The following is a 14,932-nucleotide window of genomic DNA, read 5'->3' as shown; positions in this document are numbered from 1 at the left end:
TTCTGACCAACTAAGACAATGTATGGTTGATTTTTCTCAGAAAATTGTCAACAAACAGTTTCTGGAATTTGGAAATGCAAAATGTTTTTTTTTGTAAACCTTACTTGTAAGGATATGGAAATACATGTCACCACTAGAACATACTTTCTGTTTTTAATCAAGGATAGTTTCCTAGTAGTCAGTAACCATTATTGGGTGCAGCCCCAAGAGCGTTCTTGGAGTAGGATGGGGACTAGAAAATGAATGTCCCAAGAGGTTCTCCAGGGACCAGAATATCGGAAACCAAAATAGAGGCGCCTGGACTGGCAGATGGGCTGACAATGGCACAGGATACTTTAAGCAGAAACTTGGAAACTTCTATCCTAGAAAACCTTCCTGGCTTTTATTTTTCTCTCAAAGAAAAAAGGTATATATATAAAAAAGATTTTGTAAAAAAGAGATATAGCAAGACATTTACAAAATGAACTTTTTCCTTAGGTAAGTTATCTACCTTTAAATGCAAGCCATCATGACAAATGAAATAAAGCTGATTCCTGGAAATGAGAACAAAATACCATTGGTGGTGAATAATTCCTATTTACATTTTATTTCTGGTAGTAAATAATTATTTCCATATTTTTACCTCTTGAGTTTTAGATCAATGAAATATATGAAGCATCCATTCAATGACCTTTTCTTGCTGTGCTGAGGATAGTCTCGACAAATACTGTTGCTCATGCATTTATTCCTTTAACATGCGTTGAAAACTGTGTATTAGCATTGTGAGACATGCTGGAGGCTGGCGGAGGAGTAAAACACAGCTTCTAATCTCCTGTTGTAGTAGGGAAATCCGGCGTGGAAACCAGTGTAGGCATCATGAAATTAGAGGAACACAGACAAAGGAGGGTCAAGCCTTCTTCAGAGAGAAGAAAAAAGCCAGGACAGTCTTAGTCAATAAGAAAGATGTTAATTCTTGAAATATCTGTGTGTCCAGCCCAGACATGGCCTTCCTTTGTCTAGTGCGGCCTCAGCAGTGGACACCCCAAATGAAACTGCAGAAATGTTGGCACTGTGGTTCTTCTTCCCAGACAGCAGGAAAACGGCTGTGTGGAATGTGGGGTCTGAAAGAGAGGGCGCCTCTCGGAAGTCTGACTAGGAAAGAGAACAGAAGCTCCAATGTGTTGCTGCTGCCTGAATGGAGGCTGGACACAGTGTCCAACAACTGTCAGACACTGGGGCTGCTATGCTCATACTCCTGGCTCAGCCATTCTCCATGTGAGCGTTGCTGAAAAAGCAGGGGCCTTTATTACACGCATTGTTCAGACCTTGCAGCGTACTTCCAGAAAGAATCTGAGAATGCCTGCAACGTGATCGATAAAATAATAAATGCTAAGTAATTGAGGAGGTAGTGAGTGGATAGGTTAACCTAGTTGTATGCAAGTGAGCTTTAAGTTTAGCTCTATTCTCTCTGACAATCAAGGAGGGGAGGGAAAGGGAAAGACAGAAGATGGGGGCAGGCGAACAAGATGAGTTCACACAGCTTTTATCATTAGATAAAAAAGAAAACCAGCAATTGAGAAATGTCTTTATTCTTCCTCTAGGGAAAAATCCTAAGAGGGACATGTTGTAAGGATATTTCTACATAGGGAATTAGGTAATAGTTGTACAAAGGATGCAGATACATACATACAGCTTGTGTGTGTGTGTTATAAAGGCTGAAGGCAAATTGTTAAATCTCTCAAAATGTCTTTCTATGGGAGCCAACATAGTGATAATAGCTCCCACGTACTATATGCTGACACTATACACATATTTTCTCCAACAACATTCTGAGGTAAATGCTATTGTTCTTTCACAAGTTACCGAGGAGGGAGCTGAGAGAGACGGAGGAACTTGGCCTAGGTGTAAAGCCAAGACATGGGTCCTGGTCTATAGTCCATATTCTTTTCACTCTACCCACTCAGACATACAGAGTTTTGTTAATTTAATATAGAGCTAGAAGTAGAACAATCTGGAAAATGCTAGTTATCATGTCTCTACATCTCCGATAACAATTTGCCAGTCCAACTTTTGTACATACTTGGGAGAGCAAACAATTCGAGTTTGAGGTGGCTGACAAATACCTGCAACACTGGTATATCGCAAAAGAAAATGAAAATATTTTATACACCAGATCTATAAGAGGCACAGCTGAATTTCTGTTAAATGAAAATTAGAGCCAGATATACACTTTCCAAGATGAAGAGTAAATCACGTCCGTGCAAAGGTGGGCTGTGGGGCTGCCTAGGATTAGGGCCAAGCTTCTCTTTGTAAGCAGGCAGATGTTCCAGATTCCACACGATAAAGCTTTCAAGAAACATACATCTGTAAGGACCCTCGCTTGAAAGTGACAGAAACCCAATTTGAGCCAACATAAGAAAAAGGGAAAGAAGTAGTTATCTTACAAAATCTAAAGAAGGCGTGAGTATCCAAATCCTGTGAAAAGCCGATTTAGTTGGGTCGGGAACCGATGGAACAAGGGACTCGAATGCTGCCAGGTCTCTCTCTCACACTTATTTTCTCTGTCTCACTTGCTATCTCTTTGCTCTGGGCCAATGTTTTCTCCCACAGAGCTAGGCTTTCTCCACGTGGCAGGAAATCTGATCACTTCCAGTTTCCAAGTTTTACATCTCAGTTCTATCACAGGATAGGATTGCCTCATGTGTACTACACGCTCCTCTTCAACTAACAAACAACAACCCAAGAAATGCCTGACAAGAAAAGCTTGATTTGGTTGCCCATCAACACTTCCTAGGAGGCAGAGTTGGTCAGAAAACTACATGATTGCAGTGGCAAGAGGAACAGCTTCCAGAGGAAAGAGTTGCTTTTTTCCAAAAGAGGGCAAGAGGTGGTTGGCAGAATAAACAGTAAATGGTATCTTCCATGGAGTTGTCTTGTCTCTGTGGCTTTTGAAGCAGATATTTCCATCTTGTCAAATTCATCTGTACTATAAACATAATATTTTATTTAACTGATGGATTAAAACTTTTTTCTTAATACTCTATCTTATTGAAAGAGATTTAAAATCACTTAAAGGGATATATAAAAAATATTAAGCTACCAATAAAATATGCTAATAAATCATAAACTACAAATGTTATGAGCGTGGAAAAGGAAAAATAAACATGGGGGGCATAAAACAGAATGAATTAATTGAAAAATGCAATTATATTGTCATTTTGAGCTACAAATTACACTCTATGACAGGGAATGTGAAAAGGGAAATATGATTGGTAACACAATTCATACTATCCATAAAATAAAAACAAATAAATTTCTCAACACATGCAAGACTATTCCTGATACTAGGACCGGAAAAGAAATTTTATTGAGGGGCTTCATAAAGTAGAGAGTGTAAATTCTAACAACATGAGCTCCATAGGAGAATTAATAGAGCAGTTTTCAGTATAATCCCAGGATATCATATGAAATACAGCTCAGGAACAATAATTCTTTAGGGAGAAAAACAATATATTATGGAAATATATCTCTTAGCTCTTAAGAGACTTAATCCAGGGATAGATTTTATACACTTGTTCAATTAACAAATATCATGTAGTACCCTCGCCAGACACAGATGTTGGGAATAGAGTGGGAACAAAATATGAAGGAATGCATGAAATGTGTCTCTTGCTGAAATCATCCATGGACATTGTTTCTCTTAGTTGAGCTTTTAATAGATACTTGAGTAGCAAAGAATTCAAGAGTGTAATTTCTGGTAAGTAGCTAGCAGGTCTTCTTAGTTGCCAATTAAGGACATAATTATATGACTCCTGCAGGGAAGAGCTAGGGTTAGGATGAACAACTTGTGAAAAATAAAGCACTTAAAGACATTTTTCCTGAAGCCATTCCTCTTCCTTTCAGAGGTGAGTGAGGGAATTTCTGTAGGCAGAACCAAGATCATCATACTTAGAAAATAACGAATGTCAAAAGTTTCCAAATATTTCTTCCAGATAATTTGACAATTATTTTAGTCGACAAAAAATTATAAAGCAGTGTATGTGAATGTCAATATGCACATTATAAGATCCCGATGAAACACTCAAGAACACCAAGTTTGGAACTACTCTCTGATATAGCCTCCAAGAGGGACTATTTGTCAAATGTACATCTCAGTCAGTGGAAAAAGAGATATGCTGCATAGATTTCTAATAATAGTTTCAACTCTGACCTGATGTATCATGAGAATACTGAATTATTATTATTATCTTTAAGATGTGATAGTATTGTGGATGTATTTATAGAAATAGTCTATATCTTTTAGTGAAACATAATGAAATGATACAGTCCTAGAGTTCGCTTCTAAATCATCTACGTGGGCAGAGCAAGGGTACTAATGAAACAAGATTGTCCACAAGGTTATAACCATTGAAGCTGGGGGATGGGTAGAGGATGGGTTTAGCATTCTAGTCTCTCTGCTTTTCAATGTGTTTGAAATTTTCCCTAATAAAACATTTATTTTTTTATCTTTTTTTAAAATCATGGATCTCTTTTATTTATACCAATATATCTATTAATAATAGTTCAATAATTCTTACAAATGCAGGCATGTATTGTATATTGCTTAACAAAGTAAATATACTTATTTAAATAAATCTAAATTGCATTACTTTTTATGATTCAAGATTTTTACTAAATATTGAGTAATAACTCAATTCACCCTTTTTGAATAGTAACTATGATCTCTCTGCCCAAGCTCTCTGAGTATTGCTCCCCACAGCGAGGAAAGGGAAAAATCATGGACTGACTCCTTTGCATAGATGGAACTTAAGGGTTTTTTTGTTTGTTTGTTTGTTTGTTTGTTTATTGTGGTAAGAACATTTAACATGAGATCTACCTTTTAACAAAATTTTAAGAGCACCATAAATACAGTACTGTTACCTATAGAAACTGTGTTGTATAGAAGATCTCTGCAATGTATTCGTCTTGTGGAACTGAAACTTTATACCAGTTACACATCAGTTCCCCATTTCCCACGCCCCCAGCCCCTGACAACCACTTCTGGGTACATATCCAAAATAATTGAAATCTGTATCTTGAAGAAATATGTACATTCCCATGTTCATTACAGCATTATTCATAATAGCCAAGATATGGAAACAGCCTAAATGTCCATAGATGGATGAATGGGTACAGAAAATGTAGAAGATACATACAATGGAATATTATTCAACCTTAAAAAAAGCAGGAAATCCTGTTATTTGCAACAACATGGATAAATCTGGAGGACATTATGCTAGGTGAAATAAGCCAGGTGTAGGACAAACACTTCATGATTCCATTTATATGAGGTATCTAAAAAAATTTGTTTTAATGTACAGTGATTTTTGAAAAACAACTCTGTCATCCTACGGAAATTTCTTTTCTAATGAACAAAAATAAATCTTTGTTAGAGAAGCCAAGGCAAATACGGAAAGTCACAGCATGAGTTGCTTTTCAAATTCTCAGGGGGTTTTGAGCATACCCGCTGACATCTTACTTGGAAATCATCATGTCTGGCAACTGTTCGCACTTCCGACACTTGAGCCACCCTAAGCTGGTTTTAGCCTGATATTAAGGTAGGTCACCCTGAGCTTCTGAGTCATTAGTAACACAGACTCACCATACAGTCTTATATTAACCTAAAAATTTTAAGGTATTCAGTACAAACCACAGACCTCTGTAAATTTCTGTCATCTGTCGCTCTCCTTAAAAATGTTCATTGTCTTCTGGTTTTACATCTCTGTCTCTTCTATTCAATACGATCATACCTATTGTATGAGTTTTATTTCACGTAATCTTGCTTCAAACTCTTGAAAATTCAACTGTATTCATAGGGGAAGACAGTAGCTACATGTATAGGGTCTTATTACTGAGTACTTAATAATTTTATCCTACGGGGTTCTATTATAATGGAGTCACTTTTATCAATTAAAAAAAGAAAAAATCCTCCCAGTGTATTAGGTAGGATTCCTCTGTCCTTTATTCCCAAGAGAGTAGGGAAGACAAGAGGCTCAGCGAGGGATCCACAGCCACAGGCAGAGGGTCACGACCAAACGAGTGGACCAGGGCCAGCCCGGTTCGGGCCAGAGCAGGAGGCAGCCAGCAACAGCCATGCCAGAAAGCTGGCATAGGAGCTTGGGTCATGCAGCCAGAGGCAAACAGGTTGGGGGAGGTCAAAATACAGTGCAGCCTCTCCGAGTTCATAAGACACAAGTTTCTGCCCTGGCCCTGCCTTTCCCTGTGATCAGACATTCTTCAAGTGATAGTGTTTCCAGCGCTGACTTCAGTTACACGGTTTTCCCCCAGTGCCTCCAGCACCTCTGAATGACAGTGAATTCTTTAGCTTTTGCCCCTTCAGCAGTTCATTCTGAGTCTAAAGTTGACATTAATATTAATGAAATATGTAACTAATATTAACCAGGACAAATTGCAGAAATACTATCGGTAAACAACTTGGACTAACTGACTCCTTTGAGAGATGTGAGATTGTTTTTTTAAGCTTAAATGCTTTATTTCTAAACAGGATCTCAAAGATTTTTCTCTTTTATTAAAAAAATGTAGTTTTGTTTCTTTCCTTTGTGGTTTATAGTAGAACACTTAATGGTATACTTTACTATTTAAATGGATTTGTGAATTAGATAGGACACATTAAAACCATTGTTCTCTAAATCACAAATACAGCAAAATATTATTATAATATAGGTGACTTATTAAGGTGCCTTTTAATCTAACATTAGAAACTAAACTATTTTTTTAATCCATCTCAATGTGAGCACCACTGTAAAAATATGAATAAAGTGTCTTGCTAGCTTCCCCTTCTAGAACCTACAAACACGACAGATGCCTTTTCTGTTCCACCCCATGCCTCTGTCCTTGACCCAAGAATCCCTGACGCCTATAGTATGGTTTCATCACCAAAGTCCTCTTTAATTATCTATCCACTTTCCTCTTCTCTCCGTGCACTCAGAGACTCCACGTTTTGAACTATTTCACTGATTTGGTATAATTTCACCTGCAAGCAAGGAAAGTTGATCTTTTACTAGCCTGTATATAATGTGTAGCTCTATACAGAAATATGGCACGCTCGGAAATGTCATTCGGACTTGCTGGTGGTGAGCTGCACAACTCCAGAAAGAAAACATTCTAAACACTCTGAAAAAGGAGGTATCAATTCCATATGGTACATTGCTCTTTTTAATGTAAGATGCTACATCAAAGTGGTATGGGTGCCAGACAGCAGATTTGTTGACTCCCGACTTTTCTGACTCTGCAATGATTAACATTGTCTGTAATTGGTGCCTTCGTTTATAAAACGATGGGTTAATCATCTCTAAGGTGCACCTGATTTGGTCATCGTGTTGCTGACAGAGGGCAAATACAGAATCGAGAGACCTCAGCTCTACCTCCAGCTCTGTGCTGTGAAGCCTGGAGGCAGAGCTCACGCCAAGTGCTCTCTGGCCCTATTTCCCCCCCAATACTAAGTAGGGATAGCTTGAGTCACTCATGAGATGCATAGTGAAGTTGTAGTAAGGGGTTATAAAAATGATTTGAAATCATTTAAAATGTGTTATACAATGTAAGGGGCGCTTCACTTAAAATTAGTTTATGTCAGCTGTGCTTATGAAGATAAATTCACCTGATGTTTGGCAGGGAAGAATTTGCCTCTACCAGTGAAAACAGCAAAGCGAAACAAGGGTGTCCAAGCCAGGACTTCAAGAACAGAGGCAAAGGTAGAGGGTCAAAACTAAAAATATCTTTCCTGACCTGGAATGTGGGCCGGTCCTGTCCCTCCTGGCTCAGGACACCTGCTCTTACTGCAGCAAAGTCTGGCTGAGGCTGGACGTTTTTTGTGGATATTCTCAGGGCTGCTTGTGCCTTGGGGGACCCTAGGGAATAAAGAGGCTTTTCTTGACCACATCCCTCTCTCAGTCAATCCTTTGACCATCCACCCCGCCCTTCGCCCCCATCCCTGATTCTAAGACCCATATCTTTTCAGACATCCTAAGTTGCTTTGATATTGCTGTTCATATTATGCCATGTCAGGGTCCTCTTAACTATGAGCTTCGACAACAATTAGATCAGGCAGGTTGATTTTGATGTACTTTGCATTAAGGCTCACCCTGAAAAGTGCTACTATTTGACTTCTGTCTCTTTCTGAAACCTGTTTTCCCCTATTTCTCAAATGTTTATGTTCTTTAACAAATATTAACAGCATTTGGCCAAATGTGGGAAGCAACTGAAAGTTATTTTAGTGCTGAGACATCAGCCAGTCCTGCTTCTCCAAGGAATATTAATGTGTGACCTCACTAAGGAAGGGAAGAAATAGAAGCACATGTTTATAACATTTACCTGCATAAGACACTCATATGCTGAGATGTGCAGGCGGGGCAGATCAGGAAGTAGCCAGCTCCTTCAACTCTGAAATGTCTGAGAGAGACATGGGGACAGATTAAGTACCCAAAGATGACGAGGAATTTGGGTTGTGGTGACTTAGGCTTTAAAAAATGACCATGTGGGCTTGCTTACGTCTTTCCATTTCTGGTTGGACATGAAATTGAGCATTTGATAAGTGAACTGCAAGTCAATTTGGGGTTTATTTAATTTTGGTATGAGTATGTTTGTTTTCAATATCTTGTTAATTAAATCACCGTGTGTGGGAGTCAGGTCCCAGACTCTCGTCCTGGCTCAGAAATTGATTTCAGTGTCTTTTCTACTTATAAAATATGGGTGATATGAAAAGTCATAATGCCTTGGAGGACATAAAAGACCAGTGAAGATTTCTATGAAAAGGATATCCAGGGCAATTAACTGTGGTTCTTCTTTTATGTCCGGAAATTCAATAAAACTTCTACATGGAACACAATTTGCCCAGTAATGTCAAGGCAAATTGAAGATGATGACATCAGAATTGTATCTGATGCAGTGATTATACCCCACCTTAATGTGCAACTCCTATGAAAAAAAGAAACAGATGCAGACCCAGACTTAGAATCATTGGGTACAAGAGTCCACAGATGGGACAAATAGAAGGTAAATTTTCAGAACTAAATTTGAGGCCTCCACTGCACCCCCAATCGCTTCACCATGAGGAGGCCCTGAGAATCTCCAATTCTCATGCTTCAGATCTTCTTCTGCTACCAACTGTCCATAATCCTTCTAAACAAAGTACCTGTTCCAGGGTTATTTGTCTTTTCATAGGTGATTCTAGAAGACCTCATAATCATCAAAGGGACACATTGATAGTTTTGTGTCCCATCCAGAGGACTTGTGTTTCACACAGCTGTATAGATCTCAAATGTCCCAACCTTGAGGGAGAGGACAAGAAGACACCTGTCTCTCTAGAGTTTTATTTGTTTTCCTCAAGGGAGAGGCAGTCCAGAGAGGAAGTGTGTGTGTGGGTGTATAAGGGGGGAGGGAGAGGCATTTGCCAGACACTAGCTTCACTGTGTAAGCTGACAGAAATGCAGAAAGAACCCTCATCCTTTAATCCTCTGAATACTGGAGGAGAGAATTCCAAAGGTGCACTCTTGCTTTCTAGGTCATCTGTTGTCTCATCCATCCTCAGAGACATCGAATTCTCCTTTTAATTGAAAAACTCTCCTAAGTCTGCATTTTTACTTTCAAGATTTATGTGATAGGGGATTTCTTACCGCAATTACTTCACCTACCTTGAGTGATCAGTAACATCAACTCACTTATTTTTTGCTTACACACATCTGTCATGCAGGGCGGCCTGCGTGGTCTCTGCTCCCGCTCCCCACATAAGAACGCAGAACATGGTGAGGCCAAAAAGGAACACCCACAGAGCCATAGATAGGGGAGTCATACCACTATAGTCTCACTGGCGGCTGGGTTGGAGACACAGGAAGCAGCAGCCACACTATCCACAACCTGCCGTCCACTTCTCTCTGCCAACCCACCTCCTTTGCTAGCTGCAACCTGCCGTCCTAACTGCAATCCACACTTGCTAGCTCAGCTACCATCTTCTTGCTAGCCCCCATTTTTTTGCTAGTGTGGCCACAGCAGTTATATTAGTGGCCAATGGCTCGCTGGTTACAGCTGATGGCCATCCAATCACAGTTGATGGCCGTTTACTACCCGAGTGAGTCCCTTTCCACATGAGGCCGAGAGCCTGGAAACTGCACTCCTGGCTCTGTCCCCACAACATCTCTTTTCCTCAGCCCTGTCTTCCATATTCTGAACATATCCTGAATTGTTTGCATAACAAAAGAGAAATGGAAGTATGCTGGTTAATTTACTTCTTCAGGAAATACATATTCTAGCTTAGCATGATTAGTTAGCGTATTACTTCAGATACTTCAGTGGAGTGGAAAATAATCAATCTATTGACCCTGAGGACCAGCTTGCCCCTCCTTCCAGAAATGTGCCAAGGTATCAGTGGGCATGTGAGGCTCTAGCCCAACGTCACTATGCATCCTCTTCCCTTTATTGTCAAAGTGTGAGGTCAAGCAAGAGAAAGGTCTGTGAAAACTGCCGCCATCTCAAAGTAGGAAGTAGTAACAACTTATAATTATTGGAGTACCATAAATGTAATTTGGCAAAATCTGTTTAACACCAACTACATCATACTCCCCTGGGTTCTGGGGAAACAAGAAAAAGCATGACAGACAACAGACCCTGCCCCTAGGCCATTTGGGGTTACCAGCTTGGTATTACAAGGCTTGATGGAGGGAGTCAGCTACAAATCTCAATGGCAGGACTCACTCCCCTGCAGAGGCTCATCTCACAGCCTGGCTCGGTTGTTTCTGGGCTTGCTCAAGGAGTTCGTCACATGTGCTCAGGAAGAAATCCACTCATGTTCTGCCGCTCGGGCTTCTTCCTCATTGTCCAGCACCTCAAGGGAGAGGCTGGGCCTCTGCGCTCTGTGGGGACATGGCTCCTCTGGCTTCCATAGGCACCCCTGGGGCTCTGTCAGGCTCCGCAGCAAAGCCGCCCAGCGATAGTACACAAGTGGGCACAACTTTCCCTGTGCCCCAACACAGTGTCACGATTAGTCACTTGAGCTGGGAGCCGCACTGAGGCAGCTCTCTCAGCCACTGCCTACTACAACTTCCTTATTAAGATGCGTGACGTCACTTCTGGGCTCTGACTGAGGAAAGAGGCCCACCACTACTCAGGGCTCATATGTGCCGGCACTGTGCTAAGCATTTTACATGAATTAACTCATGTAAGTCTCACAATAGCTTATGTTGGAGGGGAGGGGGGTCGCACTATTATCTTTCCCATTTAGAGTTGAGAAAAGTAGGTGTGGCATATTAATCTACCGCTATACAACAGACGACCACAAACTTAGTGGCTTGACACAACAAATACCTATGATGTCACATCTTCTATGAAGCATAGCTTAGTGGGCCTCTGCTTCAAGGTCTCTCATGAGGTTGCCACCGACGTGTTGACTAGGGGTTAGGTCTCACCTGAAGTCCCAACTGGAAAAGGGTGTGCTTCCAATCTCATAAATATGGTTGCTGGCAAGATTCAGTTACTGCGGGATATGGAATTGAGGATCTCAATTCCTAGGTGGCTGTCGTCCAGTGGACACTCTCAGTTCTGTGTCATGTGGGCCTCCCCAACATGACAACTTGTTTCATCCAAGCCTACGAGAGGAAAGTTTGCCAGCAAGAGAAAAGTCAGTCTTTTGTAACTTAACACAGAAGTGATAGCCTAACACCTTTGATACCGGCTGTTGGTTGGGAGCAAATCACAGCTCCTGCCCACTGACAAGGGGAGAATATTACAAAAAGTGTGCATGGAGGAGAATAGGCCATTGGGGGCCGTCCTAGAGTCTGTGTGCTACATACAGAGAGGGTAAGCAATTTACTGTCTTAGCCTGTCCGGGCTGCTATGACAAAATACCATAGACTGGGTGGCTTATAAGCAACCAAAATTTATTTCTCACAGTTCTGGAAGTCCAAGATTGTGGCTCAGTGGATTCGGTGAGAGCCGCTTCTCTGTAACCGCACGTGGCATGGGGTCTCTTTTGTAAGAGAACTAATGCCACTCATGAGAGCTTTTCCCTCATGACCGTAACACCTCATCAAGGCTCCACCTCCTAATACCATCACATTGGGGATTAGGTTCCAATATATAAATTTTGGGGGAACACATCCAATCTATAACACCCAAGAATTATCAGCTAACAGGCAATTAAGCCAATACTTGAGCACAAGAAATCTAACTCCAGAGGAAGTGTGACTGAAATGGTTTGGAAACTATGCTCTCCACAGATACAAGTGTGTTCTTCCATTTTATCATCTTTTGGATGAGTCACTAAAACAAGGGTTGCTGAAGATGTTGGCTTTTTTTGTGGTTGTTGATTCCCCCCCCCCCCATGTCCATCCCCCCACACACACAGGTTTTCAAAAAGTTTGAAAATGTCATGTGGTTTTAACAGAATTATCTAGATTTGCAGATGCTTTTAAAAGAATTATCAAAAGATATGGTAACACTATTTGCTCCATTCTCCTGCCTCAACAGGTATCCACTAGGGCTAAGGAACAACTAAGTAACAATGTGCTTGTCTGATCTCAGCTCCCTTGGACCTCGCTTCTCCTTACCAGCATGACATTTAACTGGAGGCATGTGGCTTTGCTACCACTGCAGCTAAACTGAATAGCGAACTCATTTATGGCGCCGATTAAAAATGGTTCCTCCCCGATATCTAATATCAAATTTCTTTGAGTAACATGTAATGTATACATTGAAATTAGATACTACTCCCAAAATGAGCTGTTAGTGTAACAGAGTTACATATATATCCACAGACAATTGATTAAGATGTCATCTTTATTACCTACACCTGAGAAATCACCTGCTTACCTGCTCATGCACAAACTAGTTCCACCTAGTGGCAGCTACCTGAACTATAAATATAACACCTTGGAAGCACTCAACAGCCTTTCTGGGAATAGAATTATTTGTTCCTTTATTGGGTCAATGGACATACGCTATGATTGGTAGGCACTGTGTTAATAAATCTTATTATAATAACTCAAATTGTGAAACATCGAAATGCATATGACAGGTAATTTCAGCAATGTCCGATAGCAAGCTTGTAGTGTACAGGAACAAAACCTGGGTCTTCTAATTCTTCTAACATTCCAGGCTGCCTTGGTTCAAATTCCCTTCATTATTTATATAAGACGGCAAGGTTGGTTTGGGGTTATGAACATTATCCTTGGCAGGCTGTTTCTAAATGACTGTATCATTGTATGTTAATTGGCACATTTTTCAGACTTCAAATATACTTACATAGGAAATATAATTACAGCTATTAGATTCTAAACTCTAGCAATTAGGTGATTCAAACTGTCTCTTTCTCTCTTGTAATTCTTTAGGAGCATATTATAAAAGAGGAATGGTATTTCCCACCACAGTTCCAGTTGGTAGTTCTGATTGTCCCATGATTTCACAGCTGCAAATCAGCCCCCACCCTCTCACACTTGTCTCTAGTTAATGATGCTTTCCTTAATTAGCACATGCCTTTAACGTTAGTCTTGACTTATCTGTTGCCTTGGTCTCCGGTCTCATTGGGAAAGAAAACCTATTTGAACATGGATGCTATCTGTCCTGACACTGAACAAAGGGAAGCATGATTTGTCTGGTTGTTGAATTTGCTTTCTTTACCAACTGAATTTGCATTCCCTGCCAACTCTCTCTTACAATCTAGTCTGAGGTCTAGGCTTTGTATTTCTTTGTATTAGTTTATTCTTTTGGTTCTTATACCATCTTCAACTTGAGAATGACCTCTAGAGAAAGCCACTGGGAGAGATGTCTTGTCTAAATCTGTGTGAGACGGCCTGCAGAGGGGGATCTCAGGAGACACAAGGTCCTCCTCTTTAAGGTCAAACCTAATATTGCCCTGTCCTGCTTATTTACTTTAAACTCCCAGGGTCAGTCACTCCCCGGGGTGCTTAAGCCACACAGATGACAGCTTTGTCTTAGAAGTCTATGTCAAATACGTGTCTATCAGAGAGGAGAGCATAGCTGAGGAAATGGCCATCCCTGGCATACTCTCCGCTTGTCACTGAAGTTTTAGATACATTTCCTTGAAAAGGCACAAAGAGAAAGTTCTCTGAGGAGTGAGAAAATAAAGCAGAAAATAAAAATGGGGACAGAATGAAACGAGAGAAGTACACATTTTGTTTCTGAAGTGACAAGTATTCATTGAGCATTTACAATACACATGGAGGGCAGCTACAAAAGCATGCAAAACATGCTTCCATGGGTTTGGGGATAATCTGTAAGCTGACATACAGGTAACGGTGAAAGAGGTGAAACAGGTAACAAAGGCATGAGGTGCTGAACACAGAAGTCCCACCTGGAGGACATGGGATTAGAGCTACACAGTTAAGAGGGAGGAAGTTTGGGTGTTGTCATCATATAGGCACAGGCAACTTGGAATTGGACTGTGTATAGTGTTTGGTGGAGAAAAGAAGGAAACTAATCAGGCTAGAATGAAAGATTTACTTTGAGCAATTGAAGACAGGAGTTGAGACTTTACCCCATGGCGTGACATAGCCATCATAGATATCCGGACAGAGGACTCACAAGATGAAACGGCTGTGTTAGGAAGTACTACGTTGGTGGCAGGTTTGAGGTGAGAAGCACTGGAGGAGGAAAGACGGGTGAGGTGATGGCAGAAATCCGGATTTGTCTCAGATGGGAACTAGGAATAAATGTGAAAGACAGGAGGAAAGGATTTTTTTTTTTTTAATTGCCTGGACATGGAACATTATTGAGATGGAAGAGGCAAAGAAGACTGTGAGGTTTACAGCCTGAATGACTCAGCTTGAGGGCGTGGGTGGTGACCCAGTGTCAGCTAGGTGACTTAGTAAAAGGGAAAGCCCCAGATTTCACAAAGTACAATCATTGAATCATGAGATTTTAAAGCTGGAAGGGGCTTTCGAGAGCA

General features: G+C 40.7%; 1 long non-coding RNA gene across 25 annotated transcripts in view; it reads right to left on the bottom strand.

Moving 5' to 3' along the window:
* The window catches only part of LOC109454099 (uncharacterized), a 34,644-nt gene that overhangs the window by 18,222 nt on the left and 1,490 nt on the right, over positions 1–14,932 (bottom strand). For 6 of the 25 annotated variants that reach the window (XR_012496768.1, XR_002138425.2, XR_012496775.1 and 3 more), the window contains exons 3-6: positions 11,436–11,615; positions 8,350–8,427; positions 7,765–7,886; positions 623–1,339 (exon numbers count right to left, since the gene is read on the bottom strand). The exons of 4 other annotated variants lie outside the window; for them this stretch is intronic. This is a non-coding gene — a long non-coding RNA (uncharacterized LOC109454099). 15 more of the 25 variants (XR_012496776.1, XR_012496784.1, XR_012496786.1 and 12 more) reach the window with 10 other exon arrangements.

This window comes from Rhinolophus sinicus, linkage group LG05, assembly GCF_036562045.2.
Source record: "Rhinolophus sinicus isolate RSC01 linkage group LG05, ASM3656204v1, whole genome shotgun sequence".
Taxonomy (NCBI): domain Eukaryota; kingdom Metazoa; phylum Chordata; class Mammalia; order Chiroptera; family Rhinolophidae; genus Rhinolophus; species Rhinolophus sinicus.
Note: the sequence above shows the minus strand (reverse complement) of the source record. Positions and strands in the feature narration are given on the sequence as shown.